Raw genomic sequence first — 14,135 nt, 5'->3', positions numbered from 1 at the left:
CGAAATTATATAGAAAAGGCACAATGCCGACTTAAGTACAAGAAGACTGACTCTTCTTACTTTCTATGTTTTGAACCATTCCTGTGACACTAGTAATAGACTCCGATTCTTCACTTCAGGTTTACTGTATCCCTCTGACCTTCGTATTGACGATGAAACACAGAAATTGCATCGGAATGAAATACAAAAGGCACAATGCCGACTTAAGTACAAGAAGACTGACTCTTCCTACTCTCTATGTTTTGAACCATTCCTGTGACACTAGTTATAGATTCCGATGCTTCACTTCAGGTTTACTGTATCCCTCTGACCTTGTTATTGACGATCAAACACAGAAAAAACATCGGAATTAAATACAAAAGGCACAATGCCAACATAAGTACAAGAAGACTGACTCTTATTACTGTATATCTTTTGAACCATTCCTCTGACACCAGTTATAGATTCCGATGCTTCACTTCAGGTTTACTGTATTCCTTGGACCTTCTTATTGACGATGAAACACAGAAATTGCATCGGAATTAAATACAGAAGGCACAATGCCGACTTATGTACAAAAGACTGAATCATCTTACTGTCTATGGTTTGAACCATTCCTGTGACACTAGTTATAGATTCCGATGCTTCACCTCATACTTACTGAATCTCTCTGACCTTCTTATTGACGATGAAACACAGAAATCGCATTGGAATAAGATACAAAAAGCACAATGCCGACCTCAGTACAAGAGGACCGACTCTTCTTACCGTCTATGTATTGAACCATTCCTGTGACACTAGTTATAGATTCCGATGTTTCACTTCAGGTTTACTGTATCCCTTGGACCTTCTTATTGACGACGAAACACAGAAGTTGCATCGGAATTAAAGAGAAAAGGCACAATGCCGACTTAAGTACAAGAAGACTGACTCTTCTTACTAACTATGTGTTGAACCATTCCTGTGACACTAGTTATAGATTCCGATGCCTCACTTCAGGTTTACCGTGTCCCTCAAACCTTCTTATTGACGACGAAACACAGAAATTGCATCGGAATTAAATAGAAAAGGCACAATGCCGACTTAAGTACAAGAAGACTGACTCTTCTTACTGACTATGTTTGAACCATTCCTGTGGCACTAGTTATAGATTCCGATGCTTCACTTCAGGTTTACTGTATCCGTTGGACCTTCTTAATGACGATGAACCACAGAAATTACATCGGAATTAAATACAAAAGGTACAATGCCGACTTAAGTACTAGTAGACTGACTCATCTTTATGTCTATGTTTGAACTATTCCTGTGACACTGGTTATAGATTCCGATGCTTCACTTCAGGTTTACTGTATCCGTTGGACCTTCTTATTGACAAAGAAACACAGAAATTGCATCGGAATTAAATAGAAAACGCACAATGCCGACATAAATACAAGAAGACTGACTCATCCTACTGTCTATGTTTTGTTCCATTCCTGTGACACTAGTTATAGATTCCGATGCTTCACTTCAGGTTTACTGTATTCCTCTGACTTTCTTAGTGACGATGAAACACAGAAATTGCATCGGAATTAAACACAAAAGGCACAATGCCGACTTAAGTACAAGAAGACTGATTCTTCTTACAGTCAATGTTTTGAACCATTCCTGTGACACTAGCTATAGATTCCGATGCTTCACTTCAGGTTTACTGTATCACTTGGACCTTCTTATTGAGGACGAAACACAGAAATGGCATCGGAATTAAATGCAAAAGGCACAATGCCGACTTAAGTACAAGAAGACTGACTCTTCTTACTGTCTATGTTTTGAACCATTCCTGTGAACCTAGTTATAGATTCCGATGTTTCACTTCGGGTTTACTGTATCCCTTGGACCTTCTTATTGACGATGAAACACAGAAATAGCATCGGAATTAAATACAAAAGGCACAATGCCGACTTAAGTACAAGAAGGCTGACTCTTCTTACTGACTATGATTTGAACCATTCCTGTGACACTAGTTAGAGATTCCGATGCTTCACTTCAGGTTTACGGTATCCCTCTGACCTTCTTATTAACGTTGAAACGCTGAAGTTACATCGGAATTCAATTAAAAGGCACAATGCCGCTTTAAGTACAAGAAGACTGACTCTTCTTGCTGACTATGATTTGAACCATTCCTGTGACACTAGTTATAGATTCCGATGCTTCACGTCAGGTTTACTGTATCCCTCTGACCTTCTTATTGACGATCAAACACAGAAATTGTATCGGAATTAAATACAAAAGGCACAATGCCAACATAAGTACAAGAAGACTGACTCTTATTACTGTATATACTTTGAACCATTCCTCTGACACCAGTTATAGATTCCGATGCTTCACTTCAGGTTTACTGTATCCCTTGGAGCTTCTTATTGACGATGAAACACAGAAATTGCATCGGAATTAAATACAGAAGGCACAATGCCGACTTATGTACAAAAGACTGACTCATCTTACTGTCTATGGTTTGAACCATTCCTGTGACACTAGTTATAGGTTCCGATGCTTCACCTCATACTTACTGAATCTCTCTGACCTTCTTATTGACGATGAAACACAGAAATTGCATTGGAATTAGATACAAAAAGCACAATGCCGACCTCAGTACAAGAGGACCGACTCTTCTTACTGTCTATGTTTTGAACCATTCCTGTGACACTAGTTATAGATTCCGATGCTTCACTTCAGGTTTTCTGTATCCCTCTGACCTTCTTATTGACGACGAAACACCGAAATTGCATCGGAATTAAATACAAAAGGCGCAATGCCGACTTAAGTACAAGAAGATTGACTCTTCTTACTGTCTATGTTTTGAACCATTCCTGTGACACTTATTATAGATTCCGATGCTTCACTTCAGGTTTACTGTATCCGTTGGACCTTCTTATTGACGATGAACCACAGAAATTACATCGGAATTAAATACAAAAGGCACAATTCCGACATAAGTACAAGAAGACTGACTCTTCTTACTGACTATGTTTTGAACCATTCCTGTGACACTAGTTAGAGATTCCGATGCTTCACTTCAGGTTTACGGTATCCCTCTGACCTTCTTATTAACGTTGAAACGCAGAAATTACATCGGAATTGAATTAAAAGGCACAATGCTGCCTTAAGTACAAGAAGACTGACCCTTCTTACTGACTATGATTTGAACCATTCCTGTGACACTAGTTATAGATTCCGATGCTTCACTTCAGGTTTACTGTATCCCTTGGACCTTCTTATTGACGATGAAACACAGAAATTGCATTGGAATTAGATACAAAAAGCACAATGCCACCTCAGTACAAGAGGACCGACTCTTCTTACTGACTATGTTTTGAACCATTCCTGTGACACTAGTTAGAGATTCCGATGCTTCACTTCAGGTTTACGGTATCCCTCTGACCTCCTTATTGACGCTGAAACGCAGAAATTTCATCCGAATTCAATTAAAAGGCACAATGCCGACTTAAGTACAAGAAGACCGACTCTTCGTACTGTCTATGCTTTGAACCATTCCTGTGACGATAGTTATAGATTCTGAAGCTTCACTTCAGGTTTACTGTGTCCCTCTGACCTTCTTATTGACGACGAAACACAGAAATTGCATCGGAATTAAATAGAAAAGGCACAATGCAGACTTAAGTACAAGAAGACTGACTCTTCTTACTGACTAAGTTATGAACCATTCCAGTGACACTAGTTAGAGATTCCGATGCTTCACTTCAGGTTTACGGTATCCCTCTGACCTTCTTATTGACGATGAAACACAGAAATTGCATCGGAATTAAATACGAAAGGCACAATGACGACTTAAGTACAAGATGACTGACTCTTCTTACTGTCTATGTATTGAACCATTCATGTGAACCTAGTTATAGATTTCAATGCTTCACTTCGGGTTTACTGTATCCCTTGGACCTTCTTATTAACGATGAAACACAGATATTGCATCGGAATTAAATACAAAAGGCACGATGCCGACTTAAGTACAAGAAGACTGCCTCTTCCTACCGTCCATGTTTTGAACAATTCCTGTGACACTAGTTATAGATTCCGATGCTTCACTTCAGGTTTACTGTATCCCTCTGACCTTCTTATTGACGACGAAACACCGAAATTGCATCGGAATTAAATACAAAAGGCACAATGCCGGCATAAGTACAAGAAGACTGACCCTTCTTACTGTCTATGCTTTGAACCATTCCTGTGAGACTAGTTGTAGATCCCGATGCTTCACTTCAGGTTTACAGTATCCCTCTGACCTTTTTATTGACGATGACACACAGAAATTGAATCGGAATTAAATAGAAAAGGCAAAATGCCGACTTAAGTACAAGAAGACTGACTCTTCTTACTGTCTATCTTTTGAACCATTCCTGTGACACTAGTTATAGATTCCGATGTCTCACTTCAGGTTCACTGTATCCCTCTGACCTTCTTATTGACGATGAAACACAGAAATTGCATCGAAATGATATAGAAAAGGCACAATGCCGACTTAAGTACAAGAAGACAGACCCTTCCTACTCTCTATGCTTTGAACCATTCCTGTGACACTAGTTATAGATTGCGATGCTTCACTTCAGGTTTACTGTATCCCTCTGACCTTCTTATAGTCGATGAAACACAGAAATTGCAACGGAATTAAATACAAAAGGCACAATGCCAACATAAGTACAAGAAGACTGACTCTTATTACTGTATATCTTTTGAACCATTCCTCTGACACCAGTTATAGATTCCGATGCTTCGCTTCAGGTTTACTGTATCCCTTGGACCTTCTTATTGACGATGATACACAGAAATTGCATCGGAATTAAATACAAAAGGCACAATGACGACTTAAGTACAAGAAGACTGACTCTTCTTACTTACTATGATTTTGACAATTCCTGTGGCACTAGTTATAGATTCCAATGCTTCACTTCAGGTTTACTGTATCCCTCTGACCTTCGTATTGACGATCAAACACATAAATTACATCGGAATTAAATACAAAAGGCACAATGCCAACATAAGTACAAGAAGACTGACTCTTATTACTGTATATCTTTTGAACCATTCCTCTGACACCAGTTATAGATTCCGATGCTTCGCTTCAGGTTTACTGTATCCCTTGGCCCTTCTTATTGACGATGAAACACAGAAATTGCATCGGAATTAAATACAGAAGGCACAATGACGACTTATGTACAAAAGACTGACTCATCTTACTGTCTATGGTTCGAACCATTCCTGTGACAATAGTTATAGGTTCCGATGCTTCACCTCATACTTACTGAATCTCTCTGACCTTCTTATTGACGATGAAACACAGATATTGCATTGGAATTAGATACAAAAAGCACAATGCCGACCTCAGTACAAGAGGACCGACTCTTCTTACTGTCTATGTTTTGAACCATTCCTGTGACACTAGTTATAGACTCCGATGTTTCGCTTCAGGTTTACTGTATCCCTTGGACCTTCTTATTGACGACGAAACACAGAAGTTGCATCGGAATTAAATAGAAAAGGCACAATGCCGACTTAAGTACAAGAAGACTGACTCTTCTTACTGACTATGTTTTGAACCATTTCTGTGACACTAGTTATAGATTCCGATGCCTCACTTCAGGTTTACCGTGTCCCTCAAACCTTCTTATTGATGACGAAACGCAGAAATTGCAACGGAATTAAATAGAAAAGACACAATGCCGACTTATGCACAAGAAGACTGACTCTACCTACTCTCAATGTTTTGAACCATTCCTGTGACACTAGTTATAGATTCCGATGCTTCACTTCAGGTGTACTGTATCCCTCCGACCTTCATATTGTCGATGAAACACAGAAATTGCATCGGAATTAAATACAAAAGGCACAATGCCGACTTAAGTACAAGAAGACTGACTCTTCCTACCGTCCATGTTTTGAACAATTCCTGTGACACTAGTTATAGATTCCGATGCTTCACTTCAGGTTTACAGTATCCCTCTGACCTTTTTATTGACGATGACACACAGAAATTGCATCGGAATTAAATAGAAAAGGCACAATGCCGACTTAAGTACAACAAGACTGACTCTTGTTACTGTCTATCTTTTGAACCATTCCTGTGACACTAGTTATAGATTCCGATGCCTCACTTAAGGTTCACTGTATCCCTCTGACCTTCTTATTGACGATGAAACACAGAAATTGTATCGAAATTATATAGAATAGGCACAATGTCGACTTAAGTACAAGAAGACTGACTCCTCTTACTTTCTATGTTTTGAACCATTCCTGTGACACTAGTTATAGACTCCGATTCTTCACTTCAGGTTTACTGTATCCCTCTGACCTTCTTATTGACGATGAAACACAGAAATTGCATCGGAATTAAATACAAAAGGCACAATGCCGACTTAAGTACAAGAAGACTGACTCTTCCTACTCTCTATGTTTTGAACCATTCCTGTGACACTAGTTATAGATTCCGATGCTTCACTTCAGGTTTACGGTATCCCTCTGACCTTCTTATTAACGTTGAAACGCAGAAATTACGTCGGAATTCAATTAAAAGGCACAGTGCCGCCTTAAGTACAAGAAGACTGACTCTTCTTACTGACTATGTTTTGAACCATTCCTGTGACACTAGTTATAGATTCCGATGCTTCACTTGAGGATTATTGTATCCCTCTGACCTTCTTATTGACGATAAAACACAGAAATTGCTTCGGAATTAAATACAAAAGGCACAATGCCAACATAAGTACAAGAAGACTGACTCTTATTACTGTATATCTTTTGAACCATTCCTCTGACACCAGTTATAGATTCCGATGCTTCACTTCAGGTTTACTGTATCCCTTGGACCTTCTTATTGATGATGAAACACAGAAATTGCATCGGAATTAAATACAGAAGGCACAATGCCGACTTATGTACAAAAGACTGACTCATCTTACTGTCTATGGTTTGAACTATTCCTGTGACACTAGTTATAGATTCCGATGCTTCACCTCATACTTACTGAATCTCTCTGACCTTCTTATTGACGATGAAACACAGAAATTGCATTGGAATTAGATACAAAAAGCACAATGCCGACCTCAGTACAAGAGGACCGACTCTTCTTACCGTCTATGTATTGAACCATTCCTGTGACACTAGTTATAGATTCCGATGTTTCACTTCAGGTTTACTGTATCCCTTGGACCTTCTTATTGACGACGAAACACAGAAGTTGCATCGGAATTAAAGAGAAAAGGCACAATGCCGACTTAAGTACAAGAAGACTGACTCTTCTCACTAACTATGCTTTGAACCATTCCTGTGACACTAGTTATAGATTCCGATGCCTCACTTCAGGTTTACCGTGTCCCTCAAACCTTCTTATTGACGACGAAACACAGAAATTGCATCGGAATTAAATAGAAAAGGCACAATGCCGACTTAAGTACAAGAAGACTGACTGTTCTTACTGACTATGTTTTGAACCATTCCTGTGACACTAGTTATAGATTCCGATGCTTAACTTCAGGTTTACTGTATCCCTTGGACCTTCTTATTGACGATGAACCACAGAAATTACATCGGAGTTAAATACAAAAGGCACAATGCCGACTTAAGTACTAGTAGACTGACTCATCTTTATGTCTATGTTTGAACTATTCCTGTGACACTGGTTATAGATTCCGATGCTTCACTTCAGGTTTACTGTATCCGTTGGACCTTCTTATTGACAAAGAAACACAGAAATTGCATCGGAATTAAATAGGAAACGCACAATGCCGACTTAAGTACAAGAAGACTGACTCATCCTACTGTCTATGTTTTGAACCATTCCTGTGACACTAGTTATAGATTCCGATGCTTCACTTCAGGTTTACTGTATTCCTCTGACTTTCTTAGTGACGATGAAACACAGAAATTGCATCGGAATTAAATACAAAAGGCACAATGCCGACATAAGTACAAGAAGACTGATTCTTCTTACTGTCAATGTTTTGAACCATTCCTGTGACACTAGTTATAGATTCCGATGCTTCACTTCAGGTTTATTGTATCCCTTGGACCTTCTTATTGAGGACGAAACACAGAAATGGCATCGGAATTAATTGCAAAAGGCACAATGCCGACTTAAGTACAAGAAGACTGACTCCTCTTACTGTCTATGTTTTGAACCATTCCTTTGACACTAGTTATAGATTCCGGTGCTGCACTTCAGATTTACTGTATCCCTTGGACCTTCTTATTGACGACGAAACACAGAAATTGCATCGGAATTAAATAGAAAAGGCAAAATGCCGACTTAAGTACAAGAAGTCTGACTCTTCCTACTCTCTATGTTTTGAACCATTCCTGTGACACTAGTTATAGATTGCGATGCTTCACTTCAGGTTTACTGTGTCCCTCTTACCTTCTTATAGTCGATGAAACACAGAAATTGCATCGGAATTAAATACAAAATGCACAATGCCGACTTAAGTACAAGAACACTGACTCTTCTTAGTGTCTATGTTTTGAACCATTCCTGTGAACCTAGTTATAGATTCCGATGCTTCACTTCAGGTTTACTGTATCCCTTGGACCTTCTTATTGACGATGAAACACAGAAATTGCATCGGAATTAAATACAAAAGGCACAATGCCGACTTAAGTCCAAGAAGACTGACTCTTCATACTGACTATGTTTTGAACCATTCCTGTGACACTAGATAGTGATTCCGATGCTTCACTTCAGGTTTACGGTATCCCTCTGACCTTCTTATTAACGTTGAAACGCAGAAATTACATCGGAATTCAATTAAAAGGCACAATGCCGCCTTAAGTACAAGAAGACTGACTCTTCTTACTGACTATGATTTGAACCATTCCTGTGACACTAGTTATAGATTCCGATGCTTCACTTCAGGTTTACTGTATCCCTCTGACCTTCTTATTGACGATCAAACACAGAAATTGCATCGGAAATAAATACAAAAGGCACAATGCCATCATAAGTACAGGAAGACTGACTCTTATTACTGTATATCTTTTGAACCATTCCTCTGACACCAGTTATAGATTCCGATGCTTCACTTCAGGTTTACTGTATCCCTTGGAATTTCTTATTGACGATGAAACACAGAAATTGCATCGGAATTAAATACAGAAGGCACAATGCCGACTTATGTACAAAAGACTGACTCATCTTACTGTCTATGGTTTGAACCATTCCTGTGACACTAGTTATAGGTTCCGATGCTTCACCTCATACTTACTGAATCTCTCTGACCTTCTTATTGATGATGAAACACAGAAATTGCATGGAATTAGATACAAAAAGCACAATGCCGACCTCAGTACTAGAGGACCGACTCTTCTTACTGTCTATTTTTTGAACCATTCCTGTGACACTAGTTATAGATTCCGATGTTTCACTTCAGGTTTACTGTATCCCTTGGACCTTCTTATTGACGACGAAACACAGAAGTTGCATTGGAATTAAATAGAAAAGGCACAATGCCGACTTAGGTACAATAAGACTGACTCTTCTTACTGACTATGTTTTTAAAAATTCCTGTGACACTAGTTATAGATTCCGATGCCTCACTTCAGGTTTACCGTGTCCCTCAAGCCTTCTTATTGACGACGAAACACAGAAATTGCACCGGAATTAAATAGAAAAGACACAATACCGACTTAAGTACAAGAAGACTGACTCTTCCTACTCTCTATGTTTTGATCCATTCCTGTGACACTAGTTATAGATTCCGATGCTTCACTTCAGGTTTACTGTATCCCTCTGACCTTCATATTGTCGATGAAACACAGAAATTGCATCGGAATTAAATACAAAAGGCACAATGACGACTTAAGTACAAGAAGACTGACTCTTCTTACTGTCTATGTATTGAACCATTCCTGTGAACCTAGTTATAGATTTCAATGCTTCACTTCGGGTTTACTGTATCCCTTGGACCTTCTTATTGACGATGAAACACAGAAATTGCATCGGAATTAAATACAAAATGCACAATGCCGACTTAAGTACAAGAAGACTGACACTTTCTACCGTCCATGATTTGAACAATTCCTGTGACACTAGTTATAGATTCCGATGCTTCACTTCAGGTTTTCTGTATCCCTCTGACCTTCTTATTGACGACGAAACACCGAAATTGCATCGGAATTAAAAACAAAAGGCACAATGCCGGCATAAGTACAAGAAGACTGACCCTTCTTACTGTCTATGTTTTGAACCATTCCTGTGACACTAGTTGTAGATCCGGATGCTTCACTTCAGGTTTACAGTATCCCTCTGACCATTTATTGAAGATGACACGCAGAAATTGCATCGGAATTAAATAGAAAAGGCACAATGCCGACTTAAGTACAAGAAGACTGACTCTTCTTACTGTCTATCTTTTAAACCATTCCTGTGACACTAGTTATAGATTCCGATGCCTCACTTCAGGTTTACCGTGTCCCTCAAACCTTCTTATTGACGACGAAACACAGAAATTGCATCGGAATTAAATAGAAAAGACACAATGAGGACATAAGTACAAGAAGACTGACTCTTCCTACTCTCTATGTTTTGATCCATTCCTGTGACACTAGTTATAGATTCCGATGCTTCACTTCAGGTTTACTGTATCAGTCTGACCTTCATAATGTCGATGAAACACAGAAATTGCATCGGAATTAAATACAAAAGGCACAATGCCGACTTAAGTACAAGAAGACTGACTCTTCCTACTCTCTATGTTTTGAACCATTCCTGTGACACTAGTTATAGATTCCGATGCTTCACTTCAGGTTTACGGTATCCCTCTGACCTTCTTATTAACGTTGAAACGCAGAAATTACATCGGAATTCAATTAAAAGGCACAGTGCCGCCTTAAGTACAAGAAGACTGACTCTTCTTACTGACTATGATTTGAACCATACCTGTGACACTAGTTATAGATTCCGATGCTTCACTTCAGGTTTACTGTATCCCTCTGACCTTCTTATTGACGATCAAACACAGAAATTGCATCGGAATTAAATACAAAAGGCACAATGCCAACATCAGTACAAGAAGACTGACTCTTATTACTGTATATCTTTTGAACCATTCCTCTGACACCAGTTGTAGATTCAGATGCTTCACTTCAGGTTTACTGTATCCCTTGAACCTTCTTACTGACGATGCAACACAGAAATTGCATCGGAATTAAATACAGAAGGCACAATGCCGACTTATGTACAAAAGACTGACTCATCTTACTGTCCATGTTTTGAACAATTCCTGTTACACTAGTTATAGATTCCGATGCTTCACCTCATACTTACTGTATCTCTCTGGCCTTCTTATTGACGATGAAGCACAGAAATTGCATTGGAATTAGATCCAAAAAGCACAATGCCGACCTCAGTACAAGAGGACTGACTCTTTTTACCGTCTATGTATTGAACCATTCCTGTGACACTAGTTATAGATTCCGATGTTTCACTTCAGGTTTACTGTATCCCTTGGACCTTCTTATTGACGACGAATCACAGAAGTTGCATCGGAATTAAAGAGAAAAGGCACAATGCCGTCTTAAGTACAGGAAGACTGACTCTTCTTACTAACTATGTTTTGAACCATTCCTGTGACACTAGTTATAGATTCCGATGCCTCACTTCAGGTTTACCGTGTCCCTCAAACCTTCTTATTGACGACGAAACACAGAAATTGCATCGGAATTAAATAGAAAAGGCACAATGCCGACTTAAGTACAAGAAGACTGACTCTTCTTACTGACTATGTTTTGAACCATTCCTGTGACACTAGTTATAGATTCCGATGCTTCACTTCAGGTTTACTGTATCCCTTGGACCTTCTTATTGACGATGAACCACAGAAATTACATCGGAGTTAAATTCAAAAGGCACAATGCCGACTTAAGTACTAGTAGACTGAATCATCTTTATGTCTATGTTTGAACTATTCCTGTGACACTAGTTATAGATTCCGATGCTTCACTTCAGGTTTACTGTATCCCTCTGACCTTCTTATTGACGACGAAACACCGAAATTGCATCGGAATTAAATACAAAAGGCACAATGATGACATAAGTACAAGAAGACTGACTCTTCTTACTGTCTATCTTTTGAACCATTCCTGTGACACTAGTTATAGATTCCGATGTCTCACTTCAGGTTTACTGTATCCCTATGACCTTCTTATTGACGATGACACACAGAAATTGCATCGAAATTATATAGAAAATGCACAATGCCGACTTAAGTACAAGAAGACTGACTCTTCATACTTTCTATGTTTGAACCATTCCTGTGACGGTAGTTATAGACTCCGATTCTTCACTTCGGGTTTACTGTATCCCTCTGACTTTCTTATTGACGATGAAACACAGAAATTGCATCGGAATTAAATACAAAAGGCACAATGCCGACTTAAGTACAAGAAGACTGACTCTTCCTACTATCTATGTTTTGAACCAATGCTAAGACACTAGTTATAGATTCCGATGCTTCACTTCAGGTTTACTGTATCCCTTGGACCTTCTTATTGACGATGAAACACAGAAATTGCATCGAAATTAAATACAAAAGGCACAATGTCGACTTATGTACAAAAGACTGAATCATCTTACTGTCTATGGTTTGAACCATTCCTGTGACACTAGTTATAGATTCCGATGCTTCACCTCATACTTACTGTATCTCTCTGACCTTCTTATTGACGATGAAACACAGAAATTGCATCGGATTTAAATAGAAAAAGCACAATGCTGACTTAAGTACAAGAAGACTGATTCTTCTTACTGTCAATGTTTTGAACCATTCCTGTGACACTAGTTATAGATTCCGATGCTTCACTTCAGGTTTACTGTATCCCTTGGAGCTTCTTATTGAGGACAAAACACAGAAATGGCATCGGAATTAAATGCAAAAGGCACAATGCCGATTTAAGTACAAGAAGACTGACTCTTCTTACTGTCTATGTTTTGAACCATTCCTTTGACACTAGTTATAGATTCCGATGCTTCACTTCAGGTTTACTGTATCCTTCTGACCTTGTTATTGACGATGGAACACAGATATTGCATCGGAATTAAATGGAAAATGCAAAATGCCGACTTAAGTACAAGAAGACTGACTCTTCCTAACGACTATGATTTGAACCATTCCTGTGACGCTAGTTATAGACTCCGATGCTTCACTTCAGGTTTGCTGTATCCCTCTGACATTCTTATTGATGATGAAACACAGCAATTGCATCGGAATTAAATAGAAAAGGCACAATGCCGACTTAAGTACAAGTAGACTGACTCTTCATACTGTCTTTGTTTTGAACCGATCCTGTGACACTAGTCATAGCATCCGAGGCTTCACTTCACGTTTACTGTATCCCTTGGACCTTCTTATTGACGATGAAACACCGAAATTGCATCGGAATTAAATTAGAAAGGCACAATGTCGACTTAAGTACAAGGAGACTGACTCTACTTACTGTCTATGTTTTGAACCATTCCTGTGTCACTAGTTATAGATTCCGATGCTTCACTTCAGGTGTACTGCATCCCTTGGACCTTCTTATTGACGATGAAACACGGGAATTGCATCGGAATTAAATAGAAACGGCACAATGCCGTCTTAAGTACAAGAAGACTGACTCTTCTTACTGACTATGTTTTGAACCATTCCTGTGACACTAGTTATAGATTCCGATGCCTCACTTCAGGTTTACTGTATCCCTCTGACCTTCGTGTTGACGACGAAACACAGAAATTGCATCGGAATTAAATGCAAAAGGCACAGTGCCGACTCAAGTACAAGAAGACTGACTCTTCCTACTGTCTATGATTTGTACCATTCCTGTGACACTAGTTATAGATACCGATGCTTCACTTCAGGTTTACTGTATCCATCTGACCTTCTTATTGACGGTGAAACACAGAAATTGCAACGGAATTAAATAGAAAGGGCACAATGCTGACTTAAGTATAAGAAGACTGACTCTTCTTACTGTTTATGATTTGAACCATTCCTGTGACACTAGTAATAGATTACGATGCTTCACTTCTGGTTTACTGTATCCCTCTGACCTTCTTATTGACGATGAAACACAGAAATTGCATCGGAATTAAATACAAAAGGCACAATGCCGCTTAAGTACAAGAAGACTGACTC

The sequence above is a fragment of the Schistocerca piceifrons genome, unplaced genomic scaffold (assembly GCF_021461385.2).
Source record: "Schistocerca piceifrons isolate TAMUIC-IGC-003096 unplaced genomic scaffold, iqSchPice1.1 HiC_scaffold_2028, whole genome shotgun sequence".
Taxonomy (NCBI): Eukaryota; Metazoa; Arthropoda; class Insecta; order Orthoptera; family Acrididae; genus Schistocerca; species Schistocerca piceifrons.
This window is presented reverse-complemented; position numbering follows the sequence as displayed.